The sequence below is a fragment of the Pogona vitticeps genome, chromosome 2 (assembly GCF_051106095.1).
Source record: "Pogona vitticeps strain Pit_001003342236 chromosome 2, PviZW2.1, whole genome shotgun sequence".
Taxonomy (NCBI): Eukaryota; Metazoa; Chordata; class Lepidosauria; order Squamata; family Agamidae; genus Pogona; species Pogona vitticeps.
Genome location: NC_135784.1, coordinates 227810085 through 227837925, shown reverse-complemented (window position 1 = coordinate 227837925; position 27841 = coordinate 227810085). Strand labels below are relative to the sequence as shown.

The 27841-nt window shown below is 40.2% G+C and overlaps 1 protein-coding gene and 1 pseudogene across 49 annotated transcripts in view; both read right to left on the bottom strand.

The window, feature by feature from the left end:
- Positions 1 to 27841, bottom strand: part of PTPRD (protein tyrosine phosphatase receptor type D) — a 1767834-nt gene that overhangs the window by 229536 nt on the left and 1510457 nt on the right. The gene's annotated exons all lie outside the window — the stretch shown is intronic.
- On the bottom strand, positions 11887 to 12041 carry LOC140705048 (U1 spliceosomal RNA; annotated as a pseudogene).

Below are 27841 nucleotides of genomic sequence, written 5' to 3'. Positions count from 1 at the left end.
ATGCTATCGATCAAGTTGAAATCTGTTAGGGGCAGACTTTTGTGCCGGAATATTCATCCTGTCAAATTCCCCAGCTAACAATTTGCAACATAATGGAGGTCTGAAAAGCTTGCATTGTGACAACCGCACACCTTTCAGCTGTTTAAGGAATTTCCTCTTCTGATGATATGCTATCTGGCTTGGAGTACTGGTAGGGGCAGCACATGAGACAAACAGGATAGATAAAAGCCCCCACTGCTTTCTCTTTAATTTATTTGAGGTATACCCCAGATACACAATAAAGATAGGAAAGCAAGCACCCAAAGGAGACTGGTGCCATAAATCTTTAAGTGAGCATCTGTTACAATGATACATAACTTCATGCTTCTTTGGAATCCATTTATGGGCTTCGCCCTTTACCTGGTAGACTGTACTGCATGGAATACGAAGGAAAGCTTCACATTTTATGGCTGCTGGTGCTTTAGGCTTTTATATACATATATATACTGTTTTTTTCCTGAAAGCAGTTTGTCTGGACTGCTTACCATGATGAATTAACACCCTTCCAGAGGAAATATTTCACACCTTTTGACTTTTCATGGTAAATTCTTGGTATTACTGTAAGATCGGTGCAGGAACAAGACCATAAACACTGTTATTAGCTTGCGCCCATCCCATCACTTTGTCAGATTCCCACCATTTTGTCCCTAAGAGACTCACCTGCAAGTTAACCTCAGCCAGCATGTGTAAGATTATTGTATTTACTTCTGTCTGACCCACAAAATAATAGTTCTTCGTTTCAACAGTCTTTATAACCATGTACAGCAGCAGGGAGGCTTGATGTGTGGAATTTTAAAATCCATCTAGATGACCCGCTTCAAAACAACAATGGTAAGAAACAAAAAATAAAGGGAAACAACACAAATTCCAGTTTCTAAGTGTTTTAAGTATGGTCTAGAATGGATGGCTTGAATTTCAAAACACCCTGTTTAGTGCTTTCATTTTGTTGTCTTCAGAGAATATACATTCCTTTTGTGAACCTGTTCCCCTAGAATATGACATCCATGCTGACCCACAACTACTTGTAATTTTACTTAGGTAGAAGCATCCGGGCACAGAATAATTTGCAAGGCACTGTAATATTAGGGTGTGGATTAGTGTTTGTATGTGTGTGTGTATTTATTAATTGTTTTATTTCAAATATTTTTACCTCAAGGCACAATGTTTAAAAAGTTAAAAACAGTACCACACTAAAACAGTAAACAAAATGAACACCAAAATACGAGGCACAACAATCCTTTTTAAAACCCCATCAGACAGCCAGTCACTACGGGAAAGCCTTCCTGAAGAGAAAGATCTTCTTCTTGCAGAAAGACAGAAAAGACAGGGCCAGCCTGGCCTCCAGTGGGAGAGAGTTCCAGAGTCTGGGAGCAGTGACCGAGAAGGCCCTCTCCAAATGCACCTGTGAAGACAGTGGGATTGAAAGAAGGGCCTCCCCGATGATCTTAACACCAAAATTGTCTCATAAAGAAGACAGTCTTTGAGACTCAGATTACAGCCGAAGGAAGCCACACAGCCCCGTGAGCGCCACTGCTGCCCAACGGGCTCCTACAGGGACAGGTTATGGGGCAGCGGTGTCCTGGCGCCAGGAGGCTGAGCCTGGCCCAGGCCGCCATCGTGGCTGTGCCTGCCCCCCTCAGCCACGATTCACCTCTCCAGGCACTAGAAGGAGAGGCTCCTCCTGGCCGGGGCAATCCGGCTGCTTGCCCCGGCCTCACCTTCCGCCATGGCTGGCCCTGCCAACGCCGCCTCAGCTGCCCTATGCCACTGGCTGGGGCCCATCACTGGCCACCATCCGCCGTGGCTAGGTTGCAGCTGGGACGGAGAAGGGGGTGGGAAGGGGGCGATCGGGCAGCCGGGGACTCATATATGTTTATATACAGTGGTGCCTCGCTTAACGATTGCCTCGTTTAGCGATGAATTCGCATAACGATGTGTTTTTTAAGAAAATAATATGCACCGTATAACGATGTTTCCTATGGGCGATTTTCGCTTAGCGAAGTTTGGGACCATGCTTCACATAACGAATGCGATTTTAGGTCCCCTGCTTCACTTAACGATGTTTCTTTTTTCAATTTAAAAAGTGTCTTAGAAGGGTCAAAATCGGTTCTAAATGCTTGGATTCGTTAGAGGACCCCCTAAGTCGTGTGCAAACCTGATTTGGCTTTGATCTGACTTTTCGTTAATTTATGGTGAATTTTTTTTTCGGCCCATAGGAACCAATGGACCTGTCAAAATCTGACAGCTCCATGCTTTCCTATGGGGGAGAAAACAATTCACCATAAATTAACAAAAAGTCAGATCAAAGCCAAATTAACTTTTGCATCCGTTTTAGAGGGTGCAGAAGCTAATCCAAGCATCTAAAACCATTTTGACCCTTTTATGACACACTTAAATTTGCAAAAATTGACTTCGCAGAGCCATTGAAATGCATTGAGTCAGCTTCACTACATTCCAATGGAGGAAACATTGTATCGTTTAATGATGTTTCCTATGGGTTTTTTCGCTTAAGGACGGCAATCTGTGCCTATTGGAACGGATTAACCGGTTTCCAATGCATTCCTATGGGAAATGGTGTTTCACATAACGGTGTTTCACATAACGGGTTTTTTTTTTGGAACCAATTAAAATCGTTATGCGAGGCACCACTGTATACACTTTCCCAGAAACCATGACCCAAATCACAAGGGGGAAAATGTCTTAACACATGCAGATAAGAGAGACTAATTCAGGAAATTCCTTACAACAACTTACAAAAGAGTGGTCGTTTGACCAGATAGGCAGGTTATAAATAGAAAGAAAGAATGAATGAATGAATGAATAAATAAAAGTGGATAAGAACACAAAGTAATAGGCATAGAAATGGAGGACTAACGTCCGCATTTAACAAGAGGAGTTAATTATTAATAAAATGTAGCACTTACAGCCCATATGGGTTTGTAAGTGCATGTCAGCATTACAGGTGTGCATAAGTACATCAGAAGTATAACAAGATGTCATAAACCCTGAAGCATGTCATTTTTACACACACACAAACAGATTACAACTTCTCATACAAAGTTTCCCTATAATATTAATGCTACTAAGTGCCTTTTAACTGGAAGATATTCTCACTGTTTATTTTCATTTTCATTATTTTCAGAAACTAGAGGATGTTTTATGAACATGTTTATTTTACAATCAGGCTCAGTTTAATCCTTCTACATTTTTTCAAGGTAGGTTAATAAGCTATTATTATGATAAAATGATTTTCCTACAAAACTACAGAGACCATGGTTAATAAGATATTAGAGCTTTATAGTTTGTTCTTGGTTTGTTTATCCAGAGATAATCACCTTTAAAAACCAAAATCAAGTCCTTTGCATTTAATGAACTCTTTTAAATAGCCACTGCCATAATAAATATCAATAAGAGTCTTATTTTCTTTCCATTGAATCAACTGGGGAAATGAAATCATAAATGTGCAAATGAAATCATAACTGTGTTTGCAAGTTAAAGCAGCTTTATATATAATTTCAATGACAGTTGAAATAACCTATTTTCAGCTTCCTGATAACTGCAGTTATACAGACAAGTTTTTATTTTTGTTTTGGATGATTTTATTATTGTTTAAGACCACAGTGGCATAGCTATCATTGTGAAACAGTTGAACCTTCTCATCATGCTATCTCTCTCTGAAGATTCTTCTTTCTATCACACAGCAGCCTATTCCCTTTGTTCTTTCCTTAACAAATGGATTATACTACTGGGAAAGACAAGACTTGCATTTGTTCCATTCTAACAGCCTTCTTCTCCACTTCCTCTTTCCCTCTTTAGACACAAACTTGGCTCATCATACATTTGGTTGAGTTACAGGAATCTCAACCAAATTTCAAAGCTTCATGCTTTCAGGTGACTCCTACTCTTGAAGATCTCTCTTATTTTTGAGAAGAACGCTTACTCCAAAGCAACCAGGTGTATGACCTCCACATCTGACTGCAGGTTACTCATTCACACTGGTAAGAATTAATTAACACGTTTTTAAATGGAATACTTTTACAAAAGCAAATAATCATGAGATACACATTCTCATACACCCTGGGCCCCATTAGTGTCCATGCCAATTTTCAGATATTGTTTTACAGTGTTGTAACTAGGGATGGATTTTTCATTTTACTCTAAATGAAAAATACTACAAGAGGCTCTTGATTTTGTTTTGCTGTTCTTTCATAGATTCCTGAAAGAAAACCTCTAGAACAGAGGTCCCCAGGCCCCAGTCCGCGGTCTGCTGCCAGTCTGTAGCCTTTGCAGGACTGGGCCGCGGAGACAGATCTCCCGCCTCCGCACATAATCCCCCACACACTTACCCACATGCACGCACAGCCCCCCACCTGCATGTGTGACCTGCCGACCTGTGCATGCATGTGAATATGCCCCACTCACCTGTGAGCATGCCACACCCACCCATGACTGTGCCCCACTTGCCCATGAGCAGGGGGTGACCCGTCCCCACTCATGGACCCTGACCCCCAACCGGTCCGCAGTTCGGAAAAGGTTGGGGACCACTGTTCTAGAACATGATTGCTTCATGTTAACAAAACAGGGATATAGATGTTTCATCTTTTGTCCCCACCTCTCTTTCTCTTTTTACCCTTTCTTGCACCTTTTTGTCTGACAAATTGCCTCAAATATTTCCCATCAAAAAGCAGTTGCACTGGGACCAGTCCTGGGCAGGACATTTTCAAGCCAAGGCCTCACAAAGCCCTGGGTATGAAAGTATAGGAATCCCATGGACGCTGGATCTACCCGCATTAGAGTCCAAGATGTCTCGGGCCAGAATGTCAACTCCCCTAACCTTTACTACATTGAAGCTTCAGATGCAGGGCCTGTTTGAAGGTAAGAGAGAGATACAGACTTTGGGAAAGGTTGGGACTAAGGGAGAAGTGATCCTTGAAGTACAGTACCTATGTTAAAACTGGAGTTCGATCCACTGTCATTTTATTTGAATGAAAGTTGTTATCAAAGATGAAATCTCGGAAGCAAGCAAGCAGAGTGAAGCAAAAGTTAAATAAATAAATAAATAAATAAATAAATAAATAAATAAATAAATAAATAAATAAATAAATAAATAAATAAAGTGGTAACTGGCTCTTCCAAATCTGATTTTAAAAAGTGTATGACTAGCTTTCTGTCTTAGACTCCCAGCATAGTCCCCTGACAGAAACAGGCACAAGGCTGAACAAGCATGCCTCCCCTGACACAGCTGTATTACCATTTTCTTGGCAACTCTAAAACAACTTAATCTAAAAACCATTCTTTTATAGTAGAAAAAAGTCAGTAATTTCATTACATTGATGTCAACTGATTAACAGGAGTTGAGCTGTAAGTATAGCGTGCACAGTGGATGTTAATTTCGCTGGATTCTGATTTCAAATGTTTTAGTAGCTATACAACACTAATTTGAATGGTTTCAATTTTTCTGACATTAGCCTCAGGCCTCTAGATCTACACACAGGAACTTCTAATTTAAAGTATGGTTATGGGAGTTTTAAGGCATTAAGTGTTGTCTTAATAAAACTGAGTATCCTGAGAAGAAATACCTTCCTCTCAGTTATTATTGTTTGATCATTAAGTCCATTATGACAATAATAACACATTCAGCTTATTCACTCCCCATGAAAGACCAGGCTGCTTATTTCATTCAACCTCAATAACATCAGTAACATTTATCAGCTACCTTTAAGGAAAAAGATGATTCTGCCACAGTAACTGGTGCTCCAGGATCCAACGCACTAATGAACAACATTGTTCTTTCCTTGAAAGTGGCCCAGAAGCTACATTAAGTTCAAAGTGCTAACTGGAACCAGGTGACAATGAGAGAGACCACCATCTTAATTATGGCATCTCATGTGCAGAATGTTCTTTTCATGGTGGCTCACATGGATGAACAGATCTATTTTGTGCTAAGCACAGATCGTCGTCCTGTCATATCCTATACAGTGGGGTCTTGACTTGAGAACTTAATCCGTATTGGAAGGCGGTTCTCAAGTCAAAAAGTTCTCAGGTCAAATCTGCATTTCCCATAGGAATGCATTGAAAACCATTTGATCCGTATCTGCTCTTTTCCGTCCATAGAAATTAATGGGAAGCTGCTATTCCTCCTTCAACCACTAGAGGGGGATATTTTGTTTCTTTTTTTCTTAGGTCAAGAAAGGTTCAGGGAAGGCAGGGAAAATACAGTCCAGGCAGTACAGTACCAGGCAGTCTGAAGACCGTCTCCCAATCCACTCTCTAAACGCTGGGAGGAGTGAGGAAGCAGACAGGCACCCTTTTCACTGGCCAACAGTTAACTGAAAGTTCAAATTTTGCACTTTCCCTGCCTCTCATGTGGTTTTTTTCCCAGTTCTTAACTCAAATCTAAGTATGTAAGTCAAGCCAATATTTTCCTATGAGAGTGGTTCTTAAGTCAAAATGTTCTTAACTCGAGCCGTTCTTAAGTCAAGACCCCACTGTAACCTCACCCTGTAGTGCTAGGACATTGACAAAGGGCATACCAAAGTGGTCTTGAATAGAATTCCAATCAACTTAGTTCTTCAACAAACTTTTTTCTTCATTACCTCCTCTTTTCTATTTACTGCCCTTCCCCATTTTCATTTGAAGCTCTACAGTTACTGTAAAAAAATCTTAGAATGGTTTAGTGGCAAAGGCAACAGTAAGTATTTCCTGCATTGTCCTCTTCCTGCAATTATACGGGTGAGACTTCAGAGACAAGAATATGGCTCATGAACCTCTGTCATCATTACCATCAAACTGCATATAATGCAGTACTGGATACAGTCAGAGTTCAGTGTCTGATTTCAGATCAATGATGTCATCTTTCATATCCCTTTTCTCATTTATTGTTGTATCTCTGCAATCTGTGAAGCCACATAAAGATCTAATTATTATGTCTACAATCAACATGTCTCAGGAAAATGTACTATACATCTCTCTGGACTTCAAATGATTGACAGCCTAGAAATAGCCTTTAAACAGTGTCAGATTCTCATCTCTGTGTTTGAAAGGCAGAGCTAAATAGTTTTCAAGGCAAGTCAGCACAATATATTAGATTGAAAAACTAGTTGTTTGGAACAGAACACCTGGGCCAACTTTTTTGTCTAAGCAAAAAGTTTTATCTTTACACACTAATGGATTGCCAGTAACTGTCCATTTACCTCAGAGCACGTAACAGATAACTCAATGTAATATATTTACACAAATAGACCTATTCTCCAATATGTACTTTCTTATCCTAGATTGAGTCATTAGGTTACACTGGTTCTAGCAGCAAAGGAATGAAAATATTCCATTGTCACAAACTGCTCAATAACAAAAAGGACAGTGCATTTACCATCTCTGAGAAGAATGTTATCTTAGCAGTTGCACTAAAAGAATCCAATATTTCAGCATTATCACATTATCAACAACCTACTGTGTTGGATACGGCACATGTCCTCACAATGCCTTTTTGTATAAATGGTGTATGTGTACACATGTGCTTACACACATCGTAAGGTAAAATGTTCCAGCTTCTGTCTTGTCAGCTGCTGTGAAAAAAGGCTACTATACTCAAGATGCAACTTGTAGAACAGAGGACGAAATATTATGAAGTACAGTGGACCCTTGACTTACAGACTTTTCGGGCCGCAAAATTTAGGTTCGACTTGCAGCCAGAGAATCGACCTACAGACCAGAAAAAAAACCCCAAAATGGAACAAAAACGTCCGGTTACGGATTAATCAGTTTTAAATGCATTGTAGGTCAATGGAGCCTCGACCTACAGACTTTTCAACCTGCAGTCACCATTCCAATACGGATTAATTCCGTAAGTCGAGGGTCCACTGTATGGCATTTGCTGCTCATATGTAAAGAATGTGGCATCGATTTTTCAAGCTGAGGCCATGTGGTGTCATAGTCTCTATTTCTAAAAGTTTTCTCTTGCCAGCATCTCAGACTGTACCACAGCTCTAGTGTAGTAACTGAGGAATCAGACTTACTGACATTTATATAAGCTTCCTGTAATTTGCTGTAAACTGCAGCAAACTGATGAGGAGCTGTGGCACATCTTAGTTGTGTCTGGTCTCCCAGCTGATCGCACTACTGAAAGGAGCCTCTTTTTCATCTGGTTCTCTAGGTGTACATCTGAAGTTAATAATGAATCTGCTAAATAAATTTTAGCACATGTCAGAACAATATTACAGTATCTGCGTTCTCTGTTTCCTTTATTTCTCCCAATTATGTTAAACCTGAAATTTAGTATTTTTCTTCTGTGTTTAGATGTCACTCATAATCTGAGGCCCTCATTTGCAGTGGGCACAAATCCAGCACTTCATAACTTAATTCAAGGCAATCTGACATTTAAAGGCGGTAATTATTATCTTTACTGTCAACAACACTTTATGTATCTCTCTGTTTCATTTTCCATTTTCTCTGTACCTTCTTTAAATGTCCATTTACTTTTTACCATTATACAGTAGGTTAGACAGCGCTTTTGAGAGACAGCATGGCATAAAAGAATTATATACCATTTTTAAAAGGCAGTTTTGGGTAGCTTTATACAAACTTTTTACCTCACTCTGTCTAGTAAATGCTCTGTGCAACTAATCTGCTACAGAAACGGTAACATAAAAGAATATGGAAGACATTTAAAAGTGGAGGTAGCTACTAAAAAGGGAAAGAAAAGGATATGCATGCAAAGATACTGTTCATTCGTTTTATTTGACACCTTAGTTTATAGCACATATTTCACCTCTCATTGTATTATATGGGTTCCATCAGTATTACAACTTTGGATTTCTCAGCTTTAACTTCTAGTAGTAACCTAGAACAACATTCTGTGTAACCTCCATCAGACCCTTCCTTTCCCAGTTTAATTTCAAGGGGGCATGCTTAGCAATCAAAACACTCATTTCAAGATGAAGCAAGAGAAATAGCAGGTACTTGTGTGAGTAGAGGAAGTTCACATGTGTGAATATTTTTGCCCTATCTCTTTTCAGCACATTTATGGAATAGCTGTTATTTATGGAATAGCAAGTCCACTTTGTCAGACATATGGGAAAAAAATGAAATATTGGATGAAATACCAATTTGCTCGCAAAAGCTAACATTAAAATACAATAGTATTTAAGGTGCTACATACTTTTGTTTCTTTGGATTTTGATGGATATCTTTGCACAGACTAATATGGCTAAATTTACAAAGTTTACACACAACCTGGCAGAATAATTGAATAAGTCAATTCTGACTCATGGCAACCCTTTTCAGGGTTTTCTAAGTAGAGAGTATTCAGAAGTGGTTTCCCATTCCCTTCTCCTGGGATGCCTTGGGATTGTGCAGCTGGCCCAAGGTTACAAAGGTTGGCTCTTTTCCCGAGAGCCACGCTAGGGAATCAAACCTCTAGCTCTGCAGACAGATAGCTAAGCCACAGCACTATATAGATCAATATTACTTTGTCAAATATCTCAAAGAATTGTCTTCAGTCTTTTCACCAATTATTTTATTTGTTACATATTCATATGAACATAATGCTGCTGTTCCAATTCAAAGTCACCAAGCTGTGGCCACTGGAAGCTCCTAACTCACATCTTTTGAGATGAATGATCAAAAAGATGCTCTGCCATTGTTTGATTCAGAAAGCTTGTGTTGTTATTTTTAACTAACTACCCTAACTGCAAGTAAGTGAAGAGGTAAAATGTTCCTGAAATACTTTTCTTAAGTTGCATATTATTTTCTGTCTAACTAGAACACAGTACCATAAATGTCCTAAGAAATCCAAACTTATCTGACACATATTTTGACCCTTAATATGTTTGTGTGTGTGTTTGCGTGTGTACATACATACACACTGGAAAAATCAGCAGTACATTTCGATGAACATCTTCATTGACTGAGAAGAACAGACCATGTTGATATGAACAGTCCAAGCCTTAATTTACAAGCATTCTGACAAGCTTCTAAAGAAGATTCTGCTTCCCCATCATACATTACCATTCCTGCCTACAAAGAGCAATTAGCATTAATTTAGGGAACAAGCTCTATTAAGTTTTTTTTTTTTGCATCTTCCACATTGATTTGTTTCTGCTATTCTTGTGTCACTATCAATAGAAGATGCAGGGAAATGATGTACTGATAGAGAGTCTGCCCCAGTGGGCAAGTATTCTTTCCCTATTGCTTTTTGTACTTTTAAAAAAGATTTACCATTTCAAGATCTACCCATATAAACATATGTACTTATTTAAGCAAAACTATTGTTTCAATCACAATGTAAGGAATATTGTACAGTTTGTAAAATGTTGTAGCAATTTGCTATTTCTTTAAAGTAGACCATCTTCTCCAAGACAGGTCCAACTTCTACTTGGAGCTCCCAAAAATGACACTCTCAAAGGATGAGGACTTGCTATATCTTAAAAAGAACAGTACTTCACAATACAAATATTACTCATATACAGTGTCTGCCCCCACATTATATTGGTCTGTGACTCAAAGTTTTCCGTGAAAAACACATGCCAAGATTATACGTGTTTCACCAAAAGCTAGTCTCATCCAATTTCCAGTGTACCGTTTTTGCTTGGATAAAAAGGCACAAGTGGAGGCCTCAAGCTTTCAAAAGGTGGAAGGATGGAGAAGTAGAACATCTATGAATACTAAATGTAATAAAAGTTTGAGAGAGTTTTCACCATTTCTATGGAGTAGATAACATGGACAATTGTCAAACAGTAATTATTCAGTGGTACTATATTATCCATCCCAATAGCTCCAGAATCACAGGAAATCTAACCTTATGCCAATCAGTTAAAATGAGTTTCCTAGAAATTAAATGGCCTGTTCTTTCTACATGCAATACTTTTGGCATCTGAAAATTCTCATATGGAAAATGCATTTGCCCTTGTGAAACAATAAGAATAACTGAACATCAGAAAGGATTTTTGTGACCAGAGTGTCACCTTCCAGTGGAAGAAAAAAAATGCAATGGTTGCCATTTTGAAGAAGTCACCTTTCCTGTTTGTTTGTATGTTTTGCTGATGCAGAGGCCCAGGCAATTGAACCTTTGACTCAGACTAGGTGAATCTTTTTTGCCTAAAACATGGGTTAGCACCTTAACAGTTCTCTATCTTCTTTCAATTGAATTATTGATTTAAGTACATCATCTGTTCTATAACACTCAGTACAATGTACACCTTTTTTTAAAAAACCCTTTAGTTTAGAGTCAGTCATCTACAGGACTGGAGTCAGTCTTATTTCTCTACCAAAAAACTTTCCCACAACAGGCAGAAGGAGTGAGAGACACACAACGAGAGCCTAACCCACAAGCATATTTGCTTCAAGAGAAAATCTAGAGCAATTAGAACAGCAACTCTCTTTCTTGAGTTATATTGGCCTGTGCTTTCTACATGCAAAATATATTGAACATTAGTAAACCTTAATACATGTGAAGGTGGGTGAGTAGTATAGCTTGTCTCACTCCATAATGATTGTCCTCACATACAAAGCGACAGTCTGAAACATACCGTATTTTTCGCTCCATAAGACACACTCCCCCCCCCCCAAATAGTAGGGGAGAAAGTATGTGCGTCTTACGGAGCGAATACAGTAAAAAAAAAAGGGGGGGTTCAACCACCACCACCCAGAAGCCTCCCACTGCCATGCTGGGAGGCCTCTGAACTGGCACCAGCGACTGCTTGCTGTTTGGACCTCACCATTCTGCACTGCTGGCTTTCCAGGATCTGCTTCCTGGAGCCCACCTGGAAAACCAGCAAGGCTAACAGGCCTATGGCAGCAGGCAGTGAAAACAGCAAAGGACCAAAGGGGAAAGAGTAATTCTAGAAAGACCAGGGGAAACCACAAACACAGTCCCCCACTTAGGCAGTTGATTTTCCCACATTTGGGGAAATCACAGGAGTCAGCACATCCAAAGTGCAATAGATGAGCCTCACCCTGGGAAAACCACTTTGATGATCATGGTATCTCCCCTGCCAGGTATGAGTTGGAATGGCCCCTGAACCTCCTGCCCCTTTCTGTGCCCTGTCCCTCAAAGGCATGGTGACCCCCCCCCGGCTGCACCTCCTGATCAGAACAGGACTGCACAGCCCCAGTCCCAAAAGAGGTCAAGAGAGATACTCAGTGCTTTGGGGTGCCCCACAGGACCCCCATCAGGGGCTGGAATGTTCCTCCCACAATCCTCCAGTGCACAGATATTAGCATACCTAATATGCGGGGAAGACAGGGAAAGCGGGGAAATTCAAACTTTCAGATAGTGAAGAGGCTGCTTGTCTGCTTCCTTGCTAGTCCAAGCAGTTAGAGAGCTGGGAGAGAGAGATGGGACTGCCTGGTACTGTCGTTTTGAAATGTAAAATTTAGTTTAAAAGCTGTTTGTTTGGGGTTAGTGCTTGGGTGAAAAGGTGCTCCGTTTGAGTTGAAACCTGCTTGTGTAGAAACGTGCATACAAGTACTTGCTTTAAAAGCTGCCTGGGAAGCCCTTCAGACCAGCGCCGATCAGCTGTTAGGTGGGGGGAGAGGGGAGGGGAAAAGAGCAGGAGCAGGAGCGGAGAAGAGCACAAAATGGCTGCCATCTGCTGGCTGCCTGCTGGCTTTTAGCTGTTTGGAGCTCTTTTTTTTTTGCTGGTCTGGGGTCTACCAAGGCACTGTGAAGAGCCAGGCTCAGTCTACAGTACCTGGTAAGTGACTTTCTTTTAAGTTTTTAAAAGTTTCTGACCTCCCCCCCCCATAAAATGCATTAATTAATTTTCAATGCATTTCTATGGGAAATTTGGATTCAACTTGCAAACTTTTCAACTAGTTCTGGGCATCTAATAGAGAATGTATTTCCAAAGGGTGTTGCAGCAAGGAAACTAACTATGCCTCGTGACTTCTAACTGGATTACAGTACCTGCTTCCTGATTTCAGCTACTATAGTTTGTATTGTTTTTTTTTTTTTTTTTTTTGGCTCGTCAAGAATATTGTTCATGGCTTTGTGTGGCCTAACCTGTTGTGCCTTGGATGCTATAAATGTTCAATTATGTCAGAAAATGGAGATTTGGTCTTATGCTGAGCATGTGCTACTGCTGGTGAATGGGATCAGGTTAAGCCTTGTGTTGCTGTTCTTTTGCATAACCTAAAGTAAATAAGGAAAACCAGCTGTTAAATTGTTTAATTCCACTCTTTATCCTCCACACAACTAAAAGGGACCTCTCAATGCAGTGCCAAATCAGACAAACCATTTCTAACTTAATATAGTAGCTGGGCAGAGTTGCACAACAATCTCATCTGTCATTGAGAGACATTTCTATAAGCATGGAGGAGGTGGATCAAAGGAAATGTAAAACATAGGTAGAGTGGTATAGGTCTTATCACTGACTGATAATGGTCTATATGTACTTGAATTAAATTTATGGTACACAAATTTATTTATTTGTTAATGACAGTGGTAATGGTTCTTAATGCCACTGTTGACTGCTGTTCACTTTACATGGTTCAAATGTTATTCTGTTATAGTTTATTAAATATTTTATTGCACTATTTGGTTCAGAATATATTTTCCCCGTTTTCCTCCTCTAAAATTTATGTGTGTCTTAAGGTCAGGTGTGTCTTATGGAGCAAAAAATACGGTAGTTTCTTTTAGCTCATGGGAATGAGAACAATGTCATATTTTACACAAAACAATGTCTGGGAGCCAGTAAAAATTCAGTGAAAATCCTGTTGTTTATCACAGTAAATTAAACTTGAGTAAGTCCACCAAATCAATGGGTATTTGATAAATCAACTCCTCCCTAAGTTCCATTGATTCAAGTGGGCTTGCTCTTTCTGTACATAACTAAGTCACAGTTAGAATAAGCCCATTTGGATCAATGGAACTTACAGAGGGGTTAATTCACCAAATCCCCATTGATTCAGGGAGCCTGCTCTAGTGCGATTTATTATATTAAGCAACAAGATTTTGGCTCTCATGTTCTTATGTATGAAGCTTTTTATAGTGACAAGATGGATGGAATGGTTGAGGTACCAACTGCAAACTATGGCAGAATATAGGAACCAAAAAAATCAAGTAAGACCATCCCCAGCCACAAAGCAAAATGAATGAATGAATGAATGAATGAATGAATGAATGAATGAATGAATGAATGAATGAATAAATAAATAAATAAATAAATAAATAAATAAATAAATAAATAAATAAATAAATAAAAATCACAGCTTAAATGAGTGAGCTTTTAAATATTTGTTCTGTATTCTTTTTAAATTTATTTTAAAAATATTTTCATATCTTTTTAAAAATAATATTCTTTATGTGTCTTCATTTTTACAACCAGGCACAGAATCCCCTAGCAAGCAACAATCCTACAAGCCTATCTGGCCAGGAAGGAGTTAAAAAGTTAGCTAAGTCTTGCCAAGATGAAAAATTAAGATTGCCCCAGACATGGAGCTGATTTCCTTTGAAAATGGATGTGAGGAGACTGGAGCAAATGTTTACTGAAACTGCTACAACAAAACATAACTGCTATGTCTTTTTCTAAGGTAAGGGAAAATATTTTGAATACTTACAAAACTGTACGCTAATTCCCAGAGGATACATAGTAAAATGTTCCCCCTATCTGGAGGATTGTCACTCCATTACTTTATTTAAAGCTAACTTGAGTTAAAATTTTTTTAAAGAAAACCTATCTTTTGAAAACCAGTATCTTTCATTCTACTGTAGTTCTCCAAATATTTCCCTCTCTTGCCCAAAAATGTATACAATGTATCATTTCACAAAGCTTTTGCTAGCAAGCCTGTACCATACATCCTCTGAGTTATAATAAAAAGCTCTATTTTTTCTCCATCTGAAAGGCCTTTTTAAAGAATCTATATTTCAACCCCTGCAGCCAGGGTTCTTTAAAAATAATTTTGAAAAGCAGGTGGGGGGGTCAACATTTTTTTTCATTCGTTTCAATTTGTGTGATCTATTTCAAATCTAGGATAATTTGGGTTGCCTATTTCTGAGCTGGGGGGCAGTTCTGCTTTTACGAAATTCTAACTCAAAAACCCTTGTCCATACTTCCCCCAATTTGGCACAGAACAGAGTATCTGAAGCAACTGTACCAAATCTCGTCCTGATCTGAAGTCCAGCTTCAAAGTCATAATGTCTTGTTTGGCCTGCCCCATTTTTAGAATTGCCCTGTAGAATGTTGATTTGCTATGTTCCACAATATGATAAATGCACTCCTGTACAGCTGTAACAGTACTTCCTAATTTTGGTTCCCCATATGTTCTTAGACTACAAAGCTCAGAAATCCTGGCCAGGAAAGTTAGTGGTGAAGGCTTCTGGGGGTTTCAGTCCAAGAACATACGAGGACCCAAGACTGGGAACTATTCAATGACATATAGTAGTAAGAAATACACATGCTATATATTATACATGTACAATTTTAAAACACATAAATGTGTACAAGCTCTTGTGAATGCACTTGTGCAAGTTTCACGGAATAAAATGAATAACAATAACAATGTAGGAAAAGACCAAAGAGTCTTGATTAGCCACCCATTCCTACTTATACAGATCACTGAAGGAAAAAGCGTATTTCTCAAATCTTATCAAAAGGTTAAAGGCTATCCAATCTTAATTAGACACTCTTTTTCTGAAAAACTATTCTTTGATCATTTTTGAAAAATGTAGGAATATGTTCTGGAGATGTAATACTGTCTATGATTGACCTAATTTTAGAATGCAAAGGGCTGCATCATATGATACTTTTTCCAACTTAGAAGCTGATCACCATACAGAAGAAGGGATATATATCGTAATGTATGAAGGGCAGATCAAGTGTAATTTCTGCCATGGGCAAATGGATTTGTCGTGTAGGGAAATGTATGAAGCGGCACTAATATCTTGTCTATTTTTGGAAAGAATAGTGCCACTTCAGAATTTCTTTTCTCTAATGAAGCAATATACTGTATATTAGAGCTTTAGTATTGCATCCCAGAAATCTTTTGATATCAGTACAACTCTCAGGAGGAGCACTATCACACATCTCTTTCAAGGGTAGCATAATAAATAGCCCCAAGGGAAAAATAATAATCACTTACTCCTACCCTTTAGCCAAATGTTCTGAAGAAGTATTTATCATTTTTATTTCTACAGCTTTTCTGTAAGATCAGTTGTTCAATTAACAAAAGTTTGGAAAAAATCAGCAGAATAGAATTTTAATTTTGTCATACAGTATATACCATTTGCAGGAGCATTAACCATTCCTTAGGCTTTAGCTGCTTTTTGGTTTTGCTGTTCCAACTTTTGTGCAAAACCATTTTTACAGTAGGTTTTAATGCTTGGACTGCCATATTTGGGCTAAAGAAGTTTCTGAATCCAATTTTTTAAACATGTTCATGATTTGGACAATGCCATTTTTCCCCAGGGCAACTTGGCTGATATTCCTGTCAAATATTTTCAACAGTCCCATGCAGTGTTACTAGGTCTGCTTATTACTTTTATTTGAAATTGACTGCTTTTGAGGCACCATTTATCTACAGTACCTATTCCACGCTAGTCTGTGACATATAAGCAGATCTACCAAGAGATCCAAGGTAGATGGGTTGTTTTCTTTGGAGTTGTTACATTTATATGGTATTTTTGTATGATAAAGAAATGTTACTAAGAAAAGGGAAAGGGAGGCAGTCTATAAGACATCCCCTCATCCCTGAAACCTCTTTGGAAAGTGAAGAGACTTTTGAACAATATGGGATAGGGCACAGGAAGGAAAAGTGACTTTTCAAAAATCTGACAGAGATACATTCAATTTTGGATGATTCTGTTTTTCAAGCACCTCCTGTCCCTCACCCCACACTATTCATAGGTCCCTCCTCTATCCCCCATAAAGTATTTGGGAGAAGAGATTCAGGTAGCTGCTGATGTTAAGGAGTAAGAAACTTTACTTGCATGACCTTCTTTTAGTTCATTTGCTTGGGAAGCCACTGCAATGAAGCAGTGGAAGGACCACTGACTCCACTTATGCACTAGACTTGAAAGATTGGTTCCTCCCCCCACACACTTTTTTCACATTTCACACAGTTCATGACAGTTATTCCACACTTTGGGTGTGGGACATTTGCACTGTACTCCTATAGGGCAAATGCACATGAAATACAATTTGCTAGACGATACAGTAGCCAAGTTAGAGAGTGATCCCGGCAACTCAAGAAGACTACAAATGAAAACAAGTATGCATGTCTCAGAGATATTGATCACTAATCTCTTGACCTTGCAAAACACCTTTTTCCCAGGCAGCTGAATGTAAAATCAATAAAATCAATCTGGATCTGACCACATGTTGCATTAAAATTAACTTTGGGCCAACTGCTAAGAGGCCTTATTCCTCTTGAACGACTGACACACACTATAAGTGGAGTAAAAAGGCCACAACTTTATTAATTACAGCAGCAGCTAAACTGGCAAGCATTAGGTTGGATCCAGCTCATCATGGGACTCTAATGACACCCAATGTGATCTCCATCGTCTCCAACAGGACCTTTCCTGTGAGACCACTTGGAATGGCAGCTTTCCATGCCACTTTGTGTCATCCAGGGGAATGGGCACTCTGTCCCACCCGAGCCGGGACAGTCCCTGTCCTTGCTCCTGGTTTCTGTTTAGGGATTCCATATCAACCAGGACATGCAGGTCCCCACCTGCTGTCCTCTGATGAACTGGATCCATCCTAATGCCCCAAACCACCCTTTTTAGTTGTGAGAAGGAAGGAGTAAGAATTTCCACAGTGCAACCAGAAACCTGCAGACTAAACTGCATACCAGATTGCCAAATCAAAAGGGGTGTGGAGCAGAGGAACTTGACACAAAGGAACTGGGGCTCGCAAGTTGATGGATCCCTCTTTTAAATGCTCCTGGGCAGGACTGCATGCAACCCTCACCCTTCCTGGCAGATGCACGGCCTCCCCTCCACCCCCCATCACGCTGGCCTAAAGATTTTTTTTTTTAAATGAAAGCAGCCTCTGGAAGTTGTGATTTGGAAGCTATGATTCTGAGCAGCGTAACAGTCTTTATTGTTAGCTGCTGTTGTTCAATAATACAGTACAAAAGGCGGTTTGCAACTACATCTTTTAAAAAGCTGACAGAAAAAGAGGTAGATATATTTTTCCCTGCCAATCCTTGTAGCCTCCACAGAATGATTTTCATTCTAATAAGAAAAAAAAAATTTCCACTCAACATGATACACAGTTTTTCCATCAGCTGCCCAGAAATAAAGAATGTAAGGAGGAAATACTGGCACTCAAACCAATGAAAAGACCACCAACCGTAGCAAACACTGGGTCCACTTGCTGTGGGATAGTCACTTCTCTGCCTGCTGTACATGAGAGACAAGGAGCAAAGGAAGCCTTCTCTTCAGCATAACTGATGAGTTCATTTATACCACCTTTTACTTCTAATCAGAGCTGGCCCTGCCAATACCCTCACTAAGGTGAGGAGTGGCCTGTTTCCTTTTTCCTGGTTGGGTCTCTCAGTATCTTCCTCGGTACTTGATTTACCTTCCTTAAAAGTGGTGGAACAGGAGGAAAACTAGAGATGCAGCATAATCCCTGTCTCATAGGAAGAGGATGTGTCCTAGTCAGGCTGGCTCCTCCTCTATGTCTGCTTCTGGAGACCCTCAGAACGAGGGCCTATGTAGGGGGGAATAGCTAGTAAAATCACCTCAAAATGAGAACAGCTAGGAGCCCTAGCTCGTTGATGTGAAACTGTTTCTCTCTCTGTGACCACTGGGTGTGGATTTTGAGGGATTCACAGGGGACTACCCATCCCGTCTGGCTCGCATCCATAGTGACTTGTGGGTGTGGTTTCTGGAAGGGTCAGCCCACTCTTACATTTTGCTTGCAGGACCACCACGAGAGATGGATGTCAAGTTTGGGAGTGACATGTAACATATCAAATATGTATGTGGCAGATCAAAGGGGGGGGGGGAGTCGAACAAGGCGAGAAACCATGCCTGAAGGTATCTCACCTTCAGATAGGTATGCTGGATGACAGAGGCCATCGAGGCCATCATGCCTAGGACATGTTGCACTGTCAATGCGGACACAAATGCATGAGAGGTGAAGGCATCGGGAAGACAGCTTAATTTGAAATCCTCCAGGAGAAATGCTTGTTGCCTTGTCAGAGTACAGATAGTCTCCAATATACTGAATGCATCTGGTAGGTACCAGGTAGAATTCTCTAAGTTTACTGCAAGGCCAAGATTTTGAAGGAGACAGTGTGAAGTGCACATCACGCTGAGCTTTGTGGTGAGAGTGAGCAGTGAGAAGCCAGTTGTCAATGTATGGGAAGACCTGAACACCCTGTAACCTGAGGTATGCTGCCACGGGGCCATGCATTTGGTAAACATTCAAGGTGCTGTGGCTAGGTAGTCTGAAAGGTAACCTCTTAAACTGAAAGGCCTGACCCTCGAGCCAGAAGAGAAGGTAAGACTTGTGGGATGGATTGATGGGAATGTGGAAGTAGGTGCCTCGTAAATCACCGACCACAAATCAGTCTTTCTTTTGAAGTAGAGGAAGAATGGACTCAATGGTAACCATGCAAATTTGGTGGTGGTAGTATACTGATTCACATCCCTGTGGTCCAGGGTCGGGTGGAGGCCTCCGTCCTTTTTGGGGACTGTGAAATAGCAAGAGAAGAACCCTCTGATTGTGTGGTGGTGTGGCACCAGTACTACGGTGTCTTTGAATAATAGGAATATACTTCTTCCTGCAGGGTTACTGACGGAAGTGTGATGGTGTGAGACTGCAGAGAGAGTTGGTGGAATTATATATGGTACCCCCATTCTATGATGGACATGGCCCAAGTGTCTGTGGTGATCTTCCTCCACACAGTTAAGTGTTGCCATAGAGTGGGTGGAGTCCAGGTGGTGGGTGGGAGGTGGTACTAAGATCTCAGTCGGTGGAATGTCAAACATGATGCTAGGGCTTGTGGTTGTGGCATCTGGTGGTGCTTTGTTGGCAGTTCTTGGGATAGGAAGATTGCTGTTTATAATAAGGGGCAGTGGTTGTTTGTCTCTGAGTTTCTTGTTGAAACCTCTGGTAGGAGGTGTAGGGATGACACCACTGTGTGCATTGCGGGCACTACCGGCATGCAGGGTAAACTCCCCAGCGCCTTGCAGCTGTTCACTTCTTTTGTACATTTTCCAGAATATCATCAGTTTCAGCACCGAACAAACCCACACCATCGAAGGGAAGGTCTTTGATATTGGCATGAGTATCTTCCACAAGGCCAAGAGAAGTGGTGGAGTGCAACGGAGGTGGCCACAGATTTAGAGGTGGCATTGACAGTGTGGTATGCTGCAAGCATTTGTGGTTTCACCACCAAGAGACCTTCTTGTTGAAACGTTTGTGCCAGGATCCTCAATTAAGGGAGAATGTCCAATAAGAAGCACTGATATGCATCCAAAGCCCCTTGATAGTTTGTGACCTGCATTGTAAAGGCTGCAGAGGGACAGAGCCAGCAGCCCATGGAGTCAATACACAGAGTGCCCTTATTTGGTGGAATAAGGTTTTCTTGATGTCAAGAGACTGAGAAGCCTCTACAAAAATGGAGTTAGGGACAGGCTGTTTTTGTAGAAAGACAGCATCAGGATCATGAACCCGATAGAGGTTGGTAATTCTTCAGGAAATAGTGTGTGAGGAGGCCGGCTTCGTCCAGAGGTGTTTAGGTGTGCTGAGAAGAGAAGGAAGCATGGACATGTGGACTGGCACGATCGTGTCTTTAGAAATTGGGTCATAGAAGTGGTCTGAGGGTCCTGCAACAGGCCAATGAATATGCAGCTCGAGAGACTTAGCCATCTGGAGTATTAACTGAAGTCTTTATCTGAAGATCATGGATTTGGGTCTGCCAAGTCTGAATCAGGTGAGGTTAAGAGTATTGATGATGTTTGGGGCCAGGATCCTTGGTCAGAGGTCATTCAACTAACTTATCAATCAACATCAGATTCAGAGTGGCTCAACCTGAGGCTGAATGTGGGAAGCCTGTCAGTGCTGAAGGATGATGTGGAAGGTGGCTCCATTGTAAGAGGTTGGTGCTGAAGATCTTCAATGTTGGTGTGAAACCGAGCTCAATATGGAGGTGGTGCAGCCATCTGTTGATGGGATTCTCGAGACAGCAAAGGTGCCGATGGACCACACTGAAGCACTGTGAAAAAGATGGGTGCTGGTGATGCCGAGTGGGATGAATGGTCAACATTGTCCGGTTGCAGAGGGAAATAATATGTTGTTGGTGCCAAGAAAGCAGTTGGGGTGGGAAATTTTTGTGTGCTCGCCAAGGCTTTTTAGGTGCCAATGGATGTATGCCATCAGGCGAGGATGGGAGAGTAAGATGGTGCTGAGATCACTTCAACAGTGATGGTTCCTTTTGGGGAATGGAGTGCTCAGATGGTGGCCGGCTGATAGCAGCAGGTAGGTATCTCGGCACAGCACTGTTTGGGGCAAAAGTGTTCCTGATGATGATGTCAAGGGTGACTGTGAGTACCAAAACATGTGAGTACCAAAACATTTGCAACTGCAACACTTTTCTGAGAAAAGGGTTGCATTTTCTGACAGAATTGCAAGGGTACCAATATTTTTGGCCATGACTATAGGTCATTATTACTGTAGGGAGCATAGTGCAGACATTTTGGCTGAGCTCCTTAAAAAACAATGAAGCTTATGAAAAACAAATTACAGATATTATTTTTAGTCTGCTTAAAATGCACAATAGCATTGAATAATAAGGAAGCACCTTTTATGATAACACAATATGGCAAAGAAAACCACATTAACTAATGTAGTTGCAATACTACTAATAAAAGAATTAACAATTATCCTTACGCCAGCCACTCACATGCTAATGATCTTTAAAATGGAAAAATGCACTAACAAGAAATTAATTATTACTGAATCATTTTTCCACCTCAGGATGTAAAACCTGAACACACACACAGAGAGAGAGAGAGAGAGAGAGAGAGAAATCAAGAAGACTAGCAAGCTGGAATATACAGTAATTCAATAGCTTTCATCAGTAAAACCCACCAAGGTTCCTGAAAAATAACCGAGGCTGTGACTAGACTGCGGCTTCTCGTGCATGGAATCTGCGGCTTCTCGTGCATGGAATATTTGTATTTGAATTAGGTAATCACAGAGACTGTAAATTGTTTTGTTGCCATTGTCCACACTGGCCCCTCAATCTGATGTGTTTGATCCACACCATGGCCCAGAGCCCACAGCCCCCCTTCCTTTGGTCCAACTCTCTGCTGATTCCCAGCTCTCCTTCAATGGTTCATTATAAAGCTGGTGGGCTGCTTAAAATGTTGCACTGCATTTGGAAAAAGGGACAGTTTTCCAAAATTGTCCATAACATACAAACATATACCCAAATACTGTGAATACATAGTAGCCTGTTGTAGTTTGTAGGAGCTGTTTCTATTTCACATCAATTTTATATAAAAAGGTGCTAACCTAGTGCTAAACTAATATCTCAATGGAGTGATAAGGTGATTGAGTGTTGAATTCAGTAATTTGTAAAAAAAAAAAAAAAATCAGGTTGACCAGGGAGAAAGATCAAGGGAGCAGGAGTTCCCGTTGTCCGTAATATAATGCCCAGCTTAGTATGTCACCAGAAAACCACTCATAGCCATGTCCTTTTGGAGAGCAAAACAACTGATCACATGTTTCAAAAAAACACTATTCAAATCATGCTGGCTTGAAAAAAGTAGACGCCCCCAGAGGCATGGGGAAAAAGCAACCTCCGCTTTGGAAGCAAAAAGTATTCAGCTGATTTGCATTCACCTTTGCATTGTGTGATCACCTTTAAAAATGTGAATGCATCTGCTTTACATTTGCAGCAATTCCGTACTATTTACGTATGTAGTTGCAGCCTAAGAGTACTTTTCATACATTTCAGATCAGACCCAATTACTCCTTAAACCAACTTTCAGAGTATATGATCACTTCAAAAATATTTAAACATTTTTCCCTTACTAGACAATCCAGCAACTACCTTGATATACCTTGCCTGTATTAAGATTGATTTACACTGCATAATAAACTGGAGCATTGAAGAAAGAGACATTCATACATCCATTCTATTGTGAAAGTCACCTGGATTATTTGGAGGCAAGTGTGCTGGTATCCAAACTATGAAACAATACAATTGTTTTGCACAGTATGTTGTCTGAGTGCCTACATGAGCGCATGTGCATATACACATACTCACAGACACTTTACCTTGTTGCAGTTTCATCCCTGGAAAGGTACAGAGCAAGTTAAATCCATTTGCTAGTCCCATGCAAAGCTGACCCACTGAATCATTTTCTGCCTTATGTCAACACTTGTGTACATCTCACTGATGGAAAGGGTCTCCACAGACTTGCAACTGGATTTAGATCTGAGGAGTAGTCAAGAATGCAAGAGCAGGCAGGGCCCAAGCAACCTTCTTCTGGGCCTGATTCAGACACACAACATGGGTTCTTTCCCTGGTCCCTTTTCCTTTCCTTCCACAAAATACCCTGTCTGTTTTGAAAGACTAGGAAGAGGATTACTGTGCTTTAGCATCATTATGTTCTTTTGCCTAAGCTCCTCCAGCTCTGGCTGATTTATATTTATGGCCAGACATGACAATATGGCATATAGGCATGAGAAATGCTACAGGTATTAGAGCAGAGATTCCTAAATTATGGTCCCCAGATGTTCCTGGACTATAGCTCTAATAAAATCTAGCCAGGACAGCCAGTGATCAAGGCTTCAGGATATTCAACCAACATTTTCAGAGACAGTAAATTCAGGAATTACAGAATTAGAGCACTGCATATTCTGAAGCAAAGTCATTTAATCTGTTACTCCCAAAGCAATATGTTATTTTAAACTTTTCCTACTTCTTTGTTCTATAAGACTCTAGGCTCACTGAAACCATTTTTCTTCAGGCTTTCTTCCCATGCCAGATCTCATTAACAACCTCAGATACATCTATTTGCCCAGGTTGAAAGCATGTTGACCCTCATGTATCTATTTATTAAGACCCTTCAAAAAAAGATGTTTTCATTTTAATATACTCTGTAATACCTTTTCATTTTATTAGACAAAATCAGAAGCAAAGAGATTGCTCAGTACTGCTGACATCCAAAGTTTAACAATAATAACACCTGCAATCTGCAGGTTGAATACCCCAAAACTCTGTATTTATATTACAGTGAGCAATACTGCTAACAAATACTATTTCACTTGTGTGGAATTAAATAGGTTTCCCCTTCTTGCATGTTTGAAATATATGCAACTATGAGCTTTAACTTCTTAGCAAAGGCTAAAGGGGCAACTGAGAAAAAGCTGACTTTCTCTTCACTGTTCTACGAGGTCAGATGATTGAGCCTGACTAAAGATAAGAAGACCAGGAGGCCCAGTCATTGTCATAAGGCCTGTATATTCCGGGGCAGTTTAGACAAACCTCTCTCACTCCCTCACCTTTTAATCTCATTGAACCTTTTGGTTTCTTTTTCCTTGGCTGTTTCAGCATATTCCAAGGTAGGTTGTAGCCAGGGTATCACCTACTGTATCTGATTGGAGAAGAGCCCTGTCTGACAGAGGTTGGAGGGCTAGCAAATTGTCAAGGGAGATAAGATAAACTGGACGAGCACATGGGAAGTGCTGTTTTACTGCTTCTAGTTCTAACTTTTTGTCCTAACTTCAGGGACAAGCTTCTGTGTTTCTGTAACATTTGGAATTAAACGGATAAGGTTTCCTTGCAATTGCATCTGTCTTCTGAATTTTCCACATAGGCAATAAACTAGTGGGCGAAAAACCCACAACATCACTGTGCACATAAAGCTCTCTATCACTTGGAGACTAGAAATTATTTTTTGATGTTCAAGTTTGCACAAGAAAAAAAGCAAAATATTGTAGCATTTTTTAAAAAAATAAGAGTTTTATTTCAGTATTAGTCTTTGGTACTACAATATTTTGCTTTGTTCTTTTCTTTTGCTCACATGCTAGAACAGACTAGTATAGCTACTTCTTTGGAACTTGATATACCAGGTTTCAATTTGTACTAAGTCCTCACCTGCAGTATTACATAATAGAGACATAGACAGTGATACAGATGTATCCAAATATGCAATTCCTCCTTTAAGACTGTTCTGATACCTTCAAACTACTACATTGGTTTTTTGGGGAGCAGGCAGGTCACTTGCCTCCACCAAACAATAACACTTCCATAGTAAAAGTGGCCTAAGCAGGAAAGGTGGAGTAGAGATCAGCTCCCTTGAACTACCCAGAATATTGAGTTGTTGAGAGACTTGATGTTTTAAATGCAACAGTACCTTTTTTTAAAACCTTACAACAGCTTCAGCGGCTGCAGCAGCACTTTTTAAAAACAGTTTTGGCCAGGAAAACAGCAATCTGGTCATCTGGGTCACCATGTTTTCAAATGGTACCACATGATAACAACACTGCATCAATATACAGATACCGTATATTCCAAATATACTGAGGTGGAGGAGAGCATAATCTGTTCCTCCTTATTATGACCCTACTTCCTCCATGCATTTCTGTAGGCATTGTGGGAAGAAACTGAAGGGATGCCAATCTATAACCATGTTGCCACAAGTCCTAGGAGTACACAACTGCAAAGCTGTTCTGCCTCTGCCACCACTTGTCAATGTAAGTACTGCCCAGAGACTGGAAATTTTAAGAACTTATTCTTCAATATATTAATTACTCCCTTACATGAGTGATGGTAAATAATGGTATGGTAAACAATGATGAATTACACAGAAAGGCAGTCAGCTATTTTACCCAGACTAAAGTGCAATCTTCTCCATCACTTATTTTTGAAGTAGAATATGTCAATCTCCCAGAGAAACATGCTTGATAAAGTGTGGATCTTGTCGGTCTGGGATGCTAAAAAAATATGCAGTGTTTCATGTCTCCTCTGAGATGCATAAATCCTTGCAGCAATAGTGCTGTTGTTCATTCCCTTTTCATTTTTCCCATGTAAAAAACATCAGGCTCCAACATGACTCCTTACTATCATGTACTTGAAAATAGTTACTGCATTTTTCCTTCTCTCATCCACTCGCAAAATAGTTCACAGGATGATATGAAGACGTGAAGGGGGAGGGGAGGGAGATGATTGATGAAAATGGAAGTATCACAGAAGAAAAATCACAATACATTTTTCATATGTTGCCAACAAGCATAGGGCACGAGCAATTGTCATAATCAATTATATTTATGGCAGCGACAAGTAGCTTAGTGTTACACATGCAACTGCTGATAGAACAAATTTAAAGGATATGCTTTTTAATACTGCAGTAGAAACATTTTAAGTGGATTTAAAATAGTTTATTTATTGAAGATGAAGAGCACTGTGAAAGTGAAGCAAGTGAAATACAAAAAAGTTATTTTCAAAAGGATCTTATCCCCACCACAAAGAATAGCCATATATTCTGATGAAACAAAAACAATTTTGTGAACATTTAGTAACAATTAACATATTTAGTGTGGAATAAGCTTTAATGGATACAAATCTACCCTACCAGATGCATGAAGCACTATGAAAGAGAGAGTGACAGACAGACATGGTTGAGAAAGGAGAATGAAATCAATGAGGTCAGAGGTAACAGAAATACAGAAAGTGCATCTTAATTTCACCATACCGTTAGCTGTCTTTTATAAAAATACTCCCTCTGTAAGGATACACTCTTGCATTAACACATGTAAGGATATAAAAATGAAGAAGAACAAGAAATCTTCCCCTTGCTGAAGCCAGAAGAAAGAAGAATTGACCATTTTTATGAATTGGATATATAAGCAGTGCAGCTTGCAAGCCTCAGTCTAGGAGGATTGCAAGGAATCCAGATCAGGTTGAGCACTACTTTCCCAGGCAGACACATCATCCACCGATAGGTATCCCTGTCTGCTATGGAGTTATTATGTCTACTGCCCATGTGATCAGGGTATTAACAACTGTAAAAAGGTAAAGGTTCCCCTTCACATTTAGTCCAGTCCTGTCCAACTCTAGGGCACGGTGCTCATCCCCATTTCCAAGCTGTAGAGCCAGCGTTTGTCTGAAGACAGTTCCCATGGTCACGTGGCCAGTGCAACTAGACACAGAACGCCGTTACCTTCCCACCAAGGTGGTACCTATTTATCTATTTGCATTTGCATGCTTTCGAAAGGCTAGATTGGCAGGAGCTGGGACAAGTGACGGGAGCTCACACCGTTGCGTGAAGTTGATCATACGACTGCTCATCTTTCGACCTTGCAGCAAAGAGGCTTCTGCGGTTTAACCTGCAGCGCCACCACGTCCCTTATTAACAACAGTACTACTATACCAACTGGAAACTTTCCAAAGCCTTCAGGAATCTCTCAGATCAGCCTCCAGGCTACACTGACCTAATAGGCCCACCAGCCTTGTAAAAAGGACTGGTTGTTGCCAGTTTAAACCTAAGCAGGTGGTGAGGTAAACATAACAATAGACAAGAGCACACACCAACATCTTTCAGGTCAGCCAAATCTTCAAAGTGAAGAGTGTGCCTTGCTACTTTTGGGGAAGTTGCCTCTCCAGCATTCTTGTAAGTTAATTAGAATCTCAATCACAGGTTGCAGACTATGTAAACTGACACATCTTATGACTTTGTTACATTATGTCTTTCCACATTATAGTGAAATAGGAAGTAAATGAATCTCCACAACTCTAAAAGTGTGCTTCAAGTATGTTTCAGTGGAGTAGCTAAATAAAGATTAAGGAAACTAATCATGATGATATTTGTCTAACCAAAAAGCTTTCAACAAGC